This window comes from Carassius carassius, chromosome 30 (genome assembly GCF_963082965.1).
Source record: "Carassius carassius chromosome 30, fCarCar2.1, whole genome shotgun sequence".
Classification (NCBI taxonomy): Eukaryota; Metazoa; Chordata; class Actinopteri; order Cypriniformes; family Cyprinidae; genus Carassius; species Carassius carassius.
This window is the reverse complement of record NC_081784.1, coordinates 1,985,363-1,995,605: the sequence shown is the minus strand read 5'-3', so window position 1 is coordinate 1,995,605 and position 10,243 is coordinate 1,985,363. Positions and strand designations below refer to the sequence as shown.

General features: G+C 31.3%; 1 protein-coding gene across 4 annotated transcripts in view; it reads left to right on the top strand.

Annotated features, from left to right (window-relative positions):
• LOC132110391 (signal-induced proliferation-associated 1-like protein 2) overlaps positions 1-10,243 on the top strand; it is a 118,953-nt gene that overhangs the window by 31,466 nt on the left and 77,244 nt on the right. The window lies entirely within an intron of this gene.

The window sequence follows — 10,243 nt, the reverse complement described above, 5'->3', positions numbered from 1 at the left end:
GTTAACAGTATTTTCTGGCATCCAAAATCCCCTCTCTTTCTCAAAAAATTAATAAAATAAAGTAGAATAATAATGATAATTATTGAAATAACTAAATAAAATAAATAAATACAATTAAAGTAAAAAAAATATAAAAATATAAATAAATAATGTTAAATGAAAATGAATCAGGAATTTATAACCTGGCTTTATAGTGCTGATTTTTGGAAATGTGTGCAAGTTAATGCATGTTGAATAAGATAATGCCTCATTTGCATATTTAGCTATATAGCTGTCTTAATGTACTGTGATTAATCAGCTGGGGAAGTATGGTAATATCTATTAGTTTTTACCCTGTACACCTATAGTGTCTTTCCTCATGTAGCTGACTAAATAACATGATCCCAATTGCATTGTGAAGTTATTAGGGAAATATAAAATTATTAATGTACATTTAACAAAGAAAATGTGATGCACAAGCAAGCACCAATGTTGTAGGTCGATGTCTTTATTCATCTGATGATGCTTGAAACGTTATTTCACTGTGATGTGACAGTGCACTTCTTCTACTGTATATATATATAGAAAACATTTATTTTATGCTGACTTTATTTTAATATAGAAAGTTTCTTTTTTTATATTTTTATACATTTTTAATCAGATTTTTTTCTTAAACTGCAGATTTTTTTTTTATTTAATGCTAATTTAATTATATTTTTATGTTATGTTTAATTTATGTTTTTAATTTTAATGGTTTTATTTTACAATACATTTTTTTTTACATTATTTATTTGTTCTTTTAAATATATGAACAATCTTGATAACGGTGTGGTAAAATTTGCTAAACTCATGAAACAAAAGTAAAAGAACCTAGCTCATGTAATATTTATTTCAGGCTCTGATGGATAAGCAGCGCCTCGTTTCATTGACTGTTTGCAAAAAGTGACTCCAGAACATCTTTTAAACCTCATTTTGTGTAAAGTGCTTTCTCTCGTTCGTTCACTGGCCGGTGGGATTGTGGTCCAGTAATGGCTGGCGTGCAGTCCGTGTTGCTGGTATATTGTTGTGGCCTGCTGAGGCACACCGTCTTTGCCAGCCGCACTGTTATGAGAGCTTTTCCAGCGCTGCCACAACAGATGGTTGATTTGAAAGAGGCCCACCGAGGAGCTGGAGCCATCCGATGTCTCCTTTAGAAAGGCCAAAAACAAACACGAGCCCCTTCAGTCGAGACGCTCCGATCCACCAGCTGTACAAGATCAAAGTCAAGGGTGTGAGACGTGAACTGCTCAGAAATTATCTATTTCATTTGTGTGTTCTTAGAAACATTTTCAGATCACAACCAAAATAGGATGCAGATCACATCTCAGAGCCACAGAGACGTTATTCAGACATTTCCATGGTCCATATTTGTGTACCTTATACCGTACTTTTGTAAGTTTATTGTATGTTTTATTTTTTGTTTTAAACCAGAGCAACGGAGTAGCTTTTACTGAATAATAGTTACTTATGGCTGATATTATGTCAAAGATTTTATTATATTTTTTATTATTTTATGTTTATTAAATTTAAGTTCCACAATTTACCGTATAGAGGTTTAATCTATTTTTTATTTTATTTCATTTAATTTTAGCAACCTGTCTTATAGTGGTTTTTTGTAAAGGTATTTGTCAGCAATGCATGAACCATTCATCTGAGCAGCCAAATACTTATAGCTGATATTATCTCAAAGATTCATGTTTGTAGAAATTCAGTGGTTATTCTTCATTTCAGGATGTGCATTGAGTTACTACAGAAGCATGCAACCTCGAGTACGCACTTAAACCTAGTATGCAGAAGTGAGGCTTGAAAAACACTTTATTTTATTTATTTGAGTTCAAACATTTTTCTCTCTCTTTCTTGCTTTGCTCTCCATTACATTGAGTACAGGAGCCTTAGATGTGCTAATGCATCATGGGGGTCAAAAACCAGTTCATGCACTTTGTCTTGATCTCTTCCTGTTTCAAGGCTCGGCACAATAGATGTGCAGTTTACTCTGTTGGAGTATGCAAAGTGAATGAACTCTAGCCTCTTCAGTTTCTCCAGATCCTGTGTTTTTTCACAGATGTGCCGTGTGTTTTATTTGCAGTAAACCCCGCCCTCACAGCAAACAACTCAACTCAACTTTACAATTTATGCAGATTTCCGTATTTTCCAGCTTGAATTATGCCCCACATGCTGCTCCACACAAACACAATCTCTGCAGGCTCTGTGAGTTTGAGTCCCTTAAAACTAGGGGTGTGCACGGATAGTCGAACATTCGAATATTTGTTCTGCTCTAATTATTCGATAAATAAAAATGATATTCGAATTTCGCAAAAAAAAAAAAGTTCACAATAAAACCTAATTTGGTCACTTTCTGTGATTCTCCACGGCATATTTGAAGATATTTAATTAATACAAAAAAGAAGATATACAAAAAATAATTAATGAATGGATAAGGGGCCGTCCACATATTGCGCCTAAAAACGCGCCTTTCTCCTAATTTCCAAGGCGCTCGGGCAGAAGAGCTCCTGGGGCGTTTGCCAATGCTCTCTCCATGAAGACGCAGAAATTTCAGCAAAGGATAAATGGATTTGCAGCACAAAAAATCACTTTCAGTAGCTCTGCTACTAAATTTATTTCAAAATGGCAATCCATATACAGCTATGTTCAGCTGTTCCTTCATCTTGGCTGAGCTTTCAACGTTGTTACAGGAAAGGATGAAGCTGAATGTTTAGTTCTTGTCACATGACCCGTGGTGCGCTTGCTGCTCTCTGAATAGTTAAGATGTTTTTAACTCGTGCGCATCGCGACCGTGTCGCTTCCATTATGAGCGCGCATACCGCGTGCCTACATTGGAAATAACAAACTTGAGCGCGCAAAAGACGCGATATGTGAACGGCCCCTGAGAACTGCGGCCTTCTACAGTACTTCAAATATGCCGTGGAGAATCACAGAAAGTGACCGAATTCAAGAACATTGTTGCGGCATCTCTCAAGCAACGAATAAACACCGCTAACTTGGAGAATGCAGTGAAAACTCCTCTTCTCGCGTCTGCCCGTGAAAACATGAGAGAAGTAAGAAAAAAAAAACTTTTTTGAACATTATCAGAACATTTCCCTTGATGCGAGTGGTGCGTCACCAACGATGAAGAGGATGCAATGCCCACTCGTCGGAAAAGGCTGAGCCAGTTCTCCAGCGATGATTACAGAGAGTCCAGCCGAGACGAGTGGGAACAGTTCTTACTGGAGCCATGTATTCCTCCAGATGAGGATCCCATTCAGTGGTGAAACCAAAACACGAAGCGCTTCACAAAACTTATTCGCTTAGCACACCGTTATTTGTGAGTCCCACCAACGTCTGTGCCGTCAGAGCGCGTTTTCTCCGCGGTCGGCCTTATTGTTAACGGACTAAGGAGCCGACTTTCCCCCGATCATGTTTACATGCCCGTATTTCTTAACAAGAACATGTAAAACAATAGAAAAAAAGCAAAAAAGATTTGCTGACAGTTTAAAAGTTTAAAAGTTCGGTGTAGGCTACGTTCTACAATAGCCTAATTGCTGCAGGCTGCTTTACGTTTTTTCTTTGTTCACTTTTTTTGTTTGCTTTTAATCTGTACTTTTGTTTGTTTGCACGCATTGTTAAAGGTTTTCAGCTACAAAACACGATGTGTAATGTTATTGTGTGTAAGCTTGTTCAAAATGACAGAAACAATAAATGTTGCTGAAAAATAACGTCTGTCTCATTAAACTTAATTTAAATAAACGAATATTCGAATATTCGTTTTTTGTGAGCTCAAATATTCGAATGTGATATTTGCGGAAAACGCCCATCCCTACTTAAAACGTGTGTTTGAAGACGCCACATGCACTAATTCATTTCCCAAATTTGTCATGAGTATCGTGTATAAATCAGGTTTAAACAAAAGAAACATCTCGCAATAATTTTCCACCAAGCTCTATAATTAAAGAAATTAAGACAGCCATAAATATATAGTATTGCTATTTTAACAGTTCCGTAAAATAATAGCAGTAGTAGTAATTATTATTATGTAAACTTATCTATTATGTAATTAACTTAATTAGGTAATTAACTATCTAATTTTATTTTACAGTACAACAGTTTTCTTGCAAAAGTAAAAATTATTAGATTTGTATAATTGAAAAAGAATAACAAATTAATAATAATAATGTATTCTTTTTAAATACCCTTGGATAAATTTTAATTATATAAATGTTAATAAAATAAAAATTTAGCAACTTAATAAAAATGTAGCAATTTAATATATATATATATATATATTACATATAAAATATGAAATTTTTTAAATGTTTTTATTATTGCAATAAGTAGATTTATTGTTTGATACATTTTTTTTAATTCAAATCTTTATTATTTATAATTCAATAATACATTTAGTAATTTAATTCTATAATAAATTTAATTAAATTTTAAGTTCTGAAAATATGATTTTGAGTAATAATAATAGTGATTATTACTATTATGATTATTATAAAAAATATTCACTTTTATTTTATAATGCAATAGTATTATTGCAATTATTTTTATATTTTTATCTAATAATAATTTTTTGCATCAAAGTGTTAATTAATAAACTATTATTTTGAATAATAATAATAATAATAATAGTTCTCTGATCATATGGCAGACTGCTGCTCTTGTAGATGCTCCATGCTGTGAAAATGTGGTTCCACCAGCAACGAGTGTCCTGGAAGGAGCGTCACATACAGCTCGAAAAAGGGCCGTGTCTTCAGGGACGGGTGTTTTAATATGGGCTACTGGCCAGCAATTTCATTTGGACCGAGGATAGATGGCTCTGCTAACAGCCCACTTCTATTTTCTGTGGAAGGAAGGATCTGGAGATTTGAGAGGGGAGCGTTCCAGCTGCTCCAGGGCAAACCGTTGACACTGCTTTGGCTCTAAAACTTCAGAAGTTCTCTTTGTCCTTAGCACAAGTCTTTTTTAACATTCTTCTGCTTGCACAAGCTGTCGATGTGTTTGGAAACGTGTCTGAAGTCAACTGATAACATGACAGACTCAGCATTGCCATAAGTGGGAATTAGCATCGTCTTCTGCAGTTTTTAGTTTTTTAGTTTTTTTTTCAGATCAATTACTGTCTTCGCAGAGCAACAGTTTGAGCAAAAGTCGATCTTGCTTGGCAGGTGACATGTTCATAGCTGATCACCTGAATAATAAAACATCTGACTTAATGGCATTGATTTGAAGGGAATATTACACTAGTTTTTAGTTATTTTGTTTTTATTTAATAATAGCAATAATAAAATACTTATTATTATTACTTAATAAAAATATCAAAAGTTATTATCTTAATTAAAAGCATTTTTAATTGATCAATACCTATAATAATAATAATTATTATTATGATTTTTATCGTTATTATTATTTATCATGCTGTGAAATATTTTTTTTACTTTACAGCAAAATATTACAGTAGTTTAAGTTTTTGTTTTTATTTAATAATACCAAAAAAAAATATTATTATTATGATTATTATTATTTATAATTATACATTTTAATTATTGTAATTTAATTTGATCTTTTATTTTTAACAATAATAATAAGTTTTATTATTAATAGGAATGCACAATATATCGGCCACCATCTTAGAGCCGATAAATAATGCATTATTTCCTGCAGAGATACTTCAGATGTGCATTGTTTACAATGATGTTTTTTTTTATTGCTTGAAATATAATTGGAAACACTTCGAAAAGGAAAATACAGTGAACTGCAACATGTGCATCATGATTGTCTTTTTTCAACACACTCCACTGTCTTATCGCCTTATTTTTTAATGTTGTCCAGTAACTTGTTTCCATTATTTAAGCATTATTTTATTTATTTGTAAGGCTTTATGTTTGATCACCTTTTAATGGTGATACTTTTTTTGGTAATCAGCCTCTCAAAAATTATGTTAAAATGTGGATTTAGATTTATCAGCCAACATATCGGTTATCGGCTTTCATATTTAAAGAATTATCGGTTATCGGTATCGGCCAACATTTTCATATCGGTGCATCCTTAATTATTATTATTATTATTATTGTTATCATTATTATTTTTAGCCATAATGATATGCAACCACAACATTTTGTCCTAACTGTGCAGCCGTTCAAACAGGAACAGCAAACTTGTTCTTTAAATCAAATTTTAAATAGCTATTGCAATTTTTATCTGAAAAGTAACAATTAAATTTCCTCTCCAAATGGTGCAGCTCAGATTCTATTCACAGTTTCCTTTTCTCTCTTTGCAGTGACTGAATGTGGTGCATCTCTGCCCTCTAGTCTTTTATCTCCTGCTCAGTTTCTTTATTCTGTCTCGGACCCGTTTTTTTAGCGTCTCTTTGATCGTCTGATCCATGGTTGCTCTCCCTCGTCGCTCAAAATGAAATTTCTCTCTGTAACTCTTTCAGCCACCAACTGTTGATGAGCGAAGGGTCCGATTCCCTACAAAAACCGGCTATTAAATTCCCAGCGGTGCTCGACACAGGCTTCAAAGAGCCCAGCCCGTCTTATTACAGAGGAGCTTATAGACTCATAACGTCCAGAGTAACACGCTGGTGCTAATTTGAGCATCAGCTTGAGGTGGACGCCTCCCCGTCGAGAGGCCTGAGTTATGAGCCACGGATAAAAGGAAGGGTGTGTTTCGGGGGCCGTTTGGATCTGTGTTCGGGAGGGTTGTATGAGCTGACTTGGCCTTCTCCCCAAACAAACACGCACCGTTAAGAATAGCCCATCAGCGGGGCGAGAATCTGTTCCTAATAATGAACTTAACTGGCCTAACGGTTTAATTGCTGGAGTTTTGTTAACAAGACTTGGCCCATTTTCATCTCGCCTTGATCTTTTAAATTAAATAAACGTTCCATAGTTTAATGTGTAGAAGTTAAGCAATTAATGTAAATATATTAAATATAAATATTATTTTGTAATTTATTTTTGTAATTTTTACAGTTGCAGTTTAAAATAAAATTATTATATTTTCTGAAATACTCAACTTTTTATTTTATTGAAAAATATGTTGTAATATTAAATATTTATGTTAAATATTTATCAATTTTTTTATTAATCACTTTAATATGTGTATTTAGTAGTAGTAATAGTAGTAATAGTAGTAGTGTATATATATATATATTAAAATAACAATAATTTTAAATATTAAAATTTTATAATAATAATAATGTTGGTATTACTACTAATAATGTTACTTAAAAAATATAAAACAACAACAATAAAAAAATTCCATGGTTTAATGTTTGGAAATTTGAGAAATTTATTAAATTCATATATTAGTTTGTACATTTTTAGTAATTTCACAGTTGCAATATTAAATAAAATTATATTATTTTCAGAATAGTTTTACAGCAAAATATAATTTATAATATGTAATATTTATATATTAAATATTAAATGTCTTAATTTGTTTCTTAAAGTTCTTTAATATTTAGATTTAGTAGTAGTTATAATAAAATTATAATATCAGTTAGTATTATCAATAATAATAATAATAATAGTAATAAGTAAATATTAAAAAAAATAATTTTTATTATTAGTTGATAATATAATTATTATTATTATTTTTTTTTTGTCAAATGAAAATATTCAAATTTAATAATAATAATAATAATAATGTTGATATTCCTACTAATAATCGTACTTAATAAAAATATAAAACAACAATAAAAATTCCATGGTTTAATGTTTGGAAATTGAGAAATTAATAAATATTTTAAATTCATATATTAGTTTGTACATTTTTAGTAATTTCACAGTTGCAATATTAAATAAAATTATATTATTTTCAGAATTTTTAACTGCAAAATATAATTTATAATATTGACATATTTATATATTAAATATTAAATGTATTAAGTTGTTTCTTAAATTTCTTTAATATTTTGATTTAGTAGTAATAATAAAATTATAATATCAGTTAGTATTGTTTATCAATAATAATAATAATAGTAGTAATAAATATAAGAAAATTATTATTTTTATTATTAGTTAATAATAGTTATTATTATTATTATTTCATAGCCAAATTTAGATATAATCACAAAATTTGGCAAAATTGTGCATTAAATGGGGATTTTTTATTTTATTTTTTTTTTTCAGTGAAGCAGTTGTCCAAATGTACAGAGTGTTTGTGGATCTGGAGAAGTCAGTGTCTGGTTACCGTCTCCCATTCGGACTAAGTGAGGAATTTAATAATCGCCACCCGAATCACCTCAAGGTTCAAACAGCGGCCCTGAAGTGTGATTGAAAGCAGAGCAGTCGTCTGAAGCGGTGAACTTGAGCGAGGTGTAAATTACTTGTGCTTGTTGTTTTGTGTTCTCAGATAATAGACTGTGAGCTCTTTATTTAACCTGAATGAAGACACAAATAAACATCGTTGGTTAAAGGATGTACATGCTAGCGGAGTTTGAAAAGGAAGGTCTCCCTGAATAGGTTCATTACCTCATTTTGGCATTCGGCCATTCATTATTTATGAAAGCACTTTAGTGCCTTTTCATGCTGTTAGTTGTCTGGTTATAGTCAGTGTTATTTTAACTGAACTGACTGCTTGTTATTGCAGTCATTACTATTAGTGGCTATTATTTTTCAAAAGCCAAGTATTAAACTTTCCCACATAACTTGAATTATTTGTGATATTCACATGAATGACTTTTGAAGATATCTTGCTGTTGCTTACATTTTATTTTTCATCTGATGGAGTATAATAAAGAGTTTTTTTAGTCCTGATGATGGCTGAGAAACATTAACACAACAAAGGACTGATTAATAAAAAAAATGACAAATATTCCTTTGGCAACTGACTAAAATAAAACGAGTTTAAGTTGAAATACTAAAAGTAAGCTGCAGTATTCTGAAATGACTAAATAAAATGAAAAGTAAATAGAAATTATATATATATATATATATATATATATATATATATATAACTATTATAACTATTAAAATGGATGCACCAAAATGAAAATTCTGGGCTGAAATGTCATAAAATTTCAGTGCATCCTGTGCTGTCACTGGGACCAGACCTTTCCAAAAGGTGCTAGTATTTACCGTTTAGTAACTTATATCATAGCTACACTTTAAGTACTAGAATGTACCCATAGGTACTAAAATGCACCCTTTAGGGGTAAAGATAACTGTACAAATGTGTATCTTTTGAAAGTGTACCGTCCCATTGACAGCTTTTGAACTTTTGAGTGTAGAGTTCGAAATGCTTACATTTTCTTTAGATTTTTTGTACTTTTTGCTTATTCTTCTAATCTGTACTATTAGAAAGATTGTTGGTGTTTGAATTCAGAAATTGATTTAGAGTATTGCCGTCTCAGTATATTGGAGATCTAGTGTTGTGTGGGTTCAATCAGGAGATGATCTCTAGGCTTGCACTCATGCTCTCAGTAAGCTCTCTGCTGCAGCACAGCTCTTCTGTCAGAGCCGGTTTGGATGATGAGGAGGTTTGCAGTGACCCCTGCGCTCAAGAGAATCACAGCATTCAGCGCTTTCTGCCATGCATATCCCACATCTTTAATGCATTCAGAAGAATTGTGCATTAAAAACAATATTATGGTATGATTTATGGCATTTTTGAAATAATCAAATTAAATATGAGATATAAATTATGAGCTCAAACCTTTCTAATAAAACACAAACCATAAACCGTAAACTCGTAACTCTTTAAAAACAACAACAACAACTGTAACAATACAAACTAGATTATTATTATTAATGCACAACTTGTCTCTACGGTCACACAGTGTCTACAGTGTGATTTAAAAATAATTGTGTGGAAAAAAGGTTAAGTAAAAGATTAATAGTAAAAATTAAAAATTAAAAATAATGGTCCATGCACAACTACAACTTGCTGCTATGATACCTATGTTGTGAATAATTGTGTGGAAATAAGATGTGTAAAAAATAAAAAAAAATAAAAAATTAGCATTCATTTTATATATTTTTTTTTTTTGCCCGTTCACAACTCACTGCTACGACTACGATAGCACAATGTCTATGATATGATTTATTATAAATAATTGCATTGAAATAAGGTTAAGTAGATGATTAATAGTAGAAATTTAAATAGTATTTGTAAAAATAATTTTAAAACGAAAAAGATTACAATTAAAAATAATAATAAGTCGCTCCCATGTAGACCTTGCTGCTATGGTGCCACAATATCTAGAATGTGATTTAATAGAATT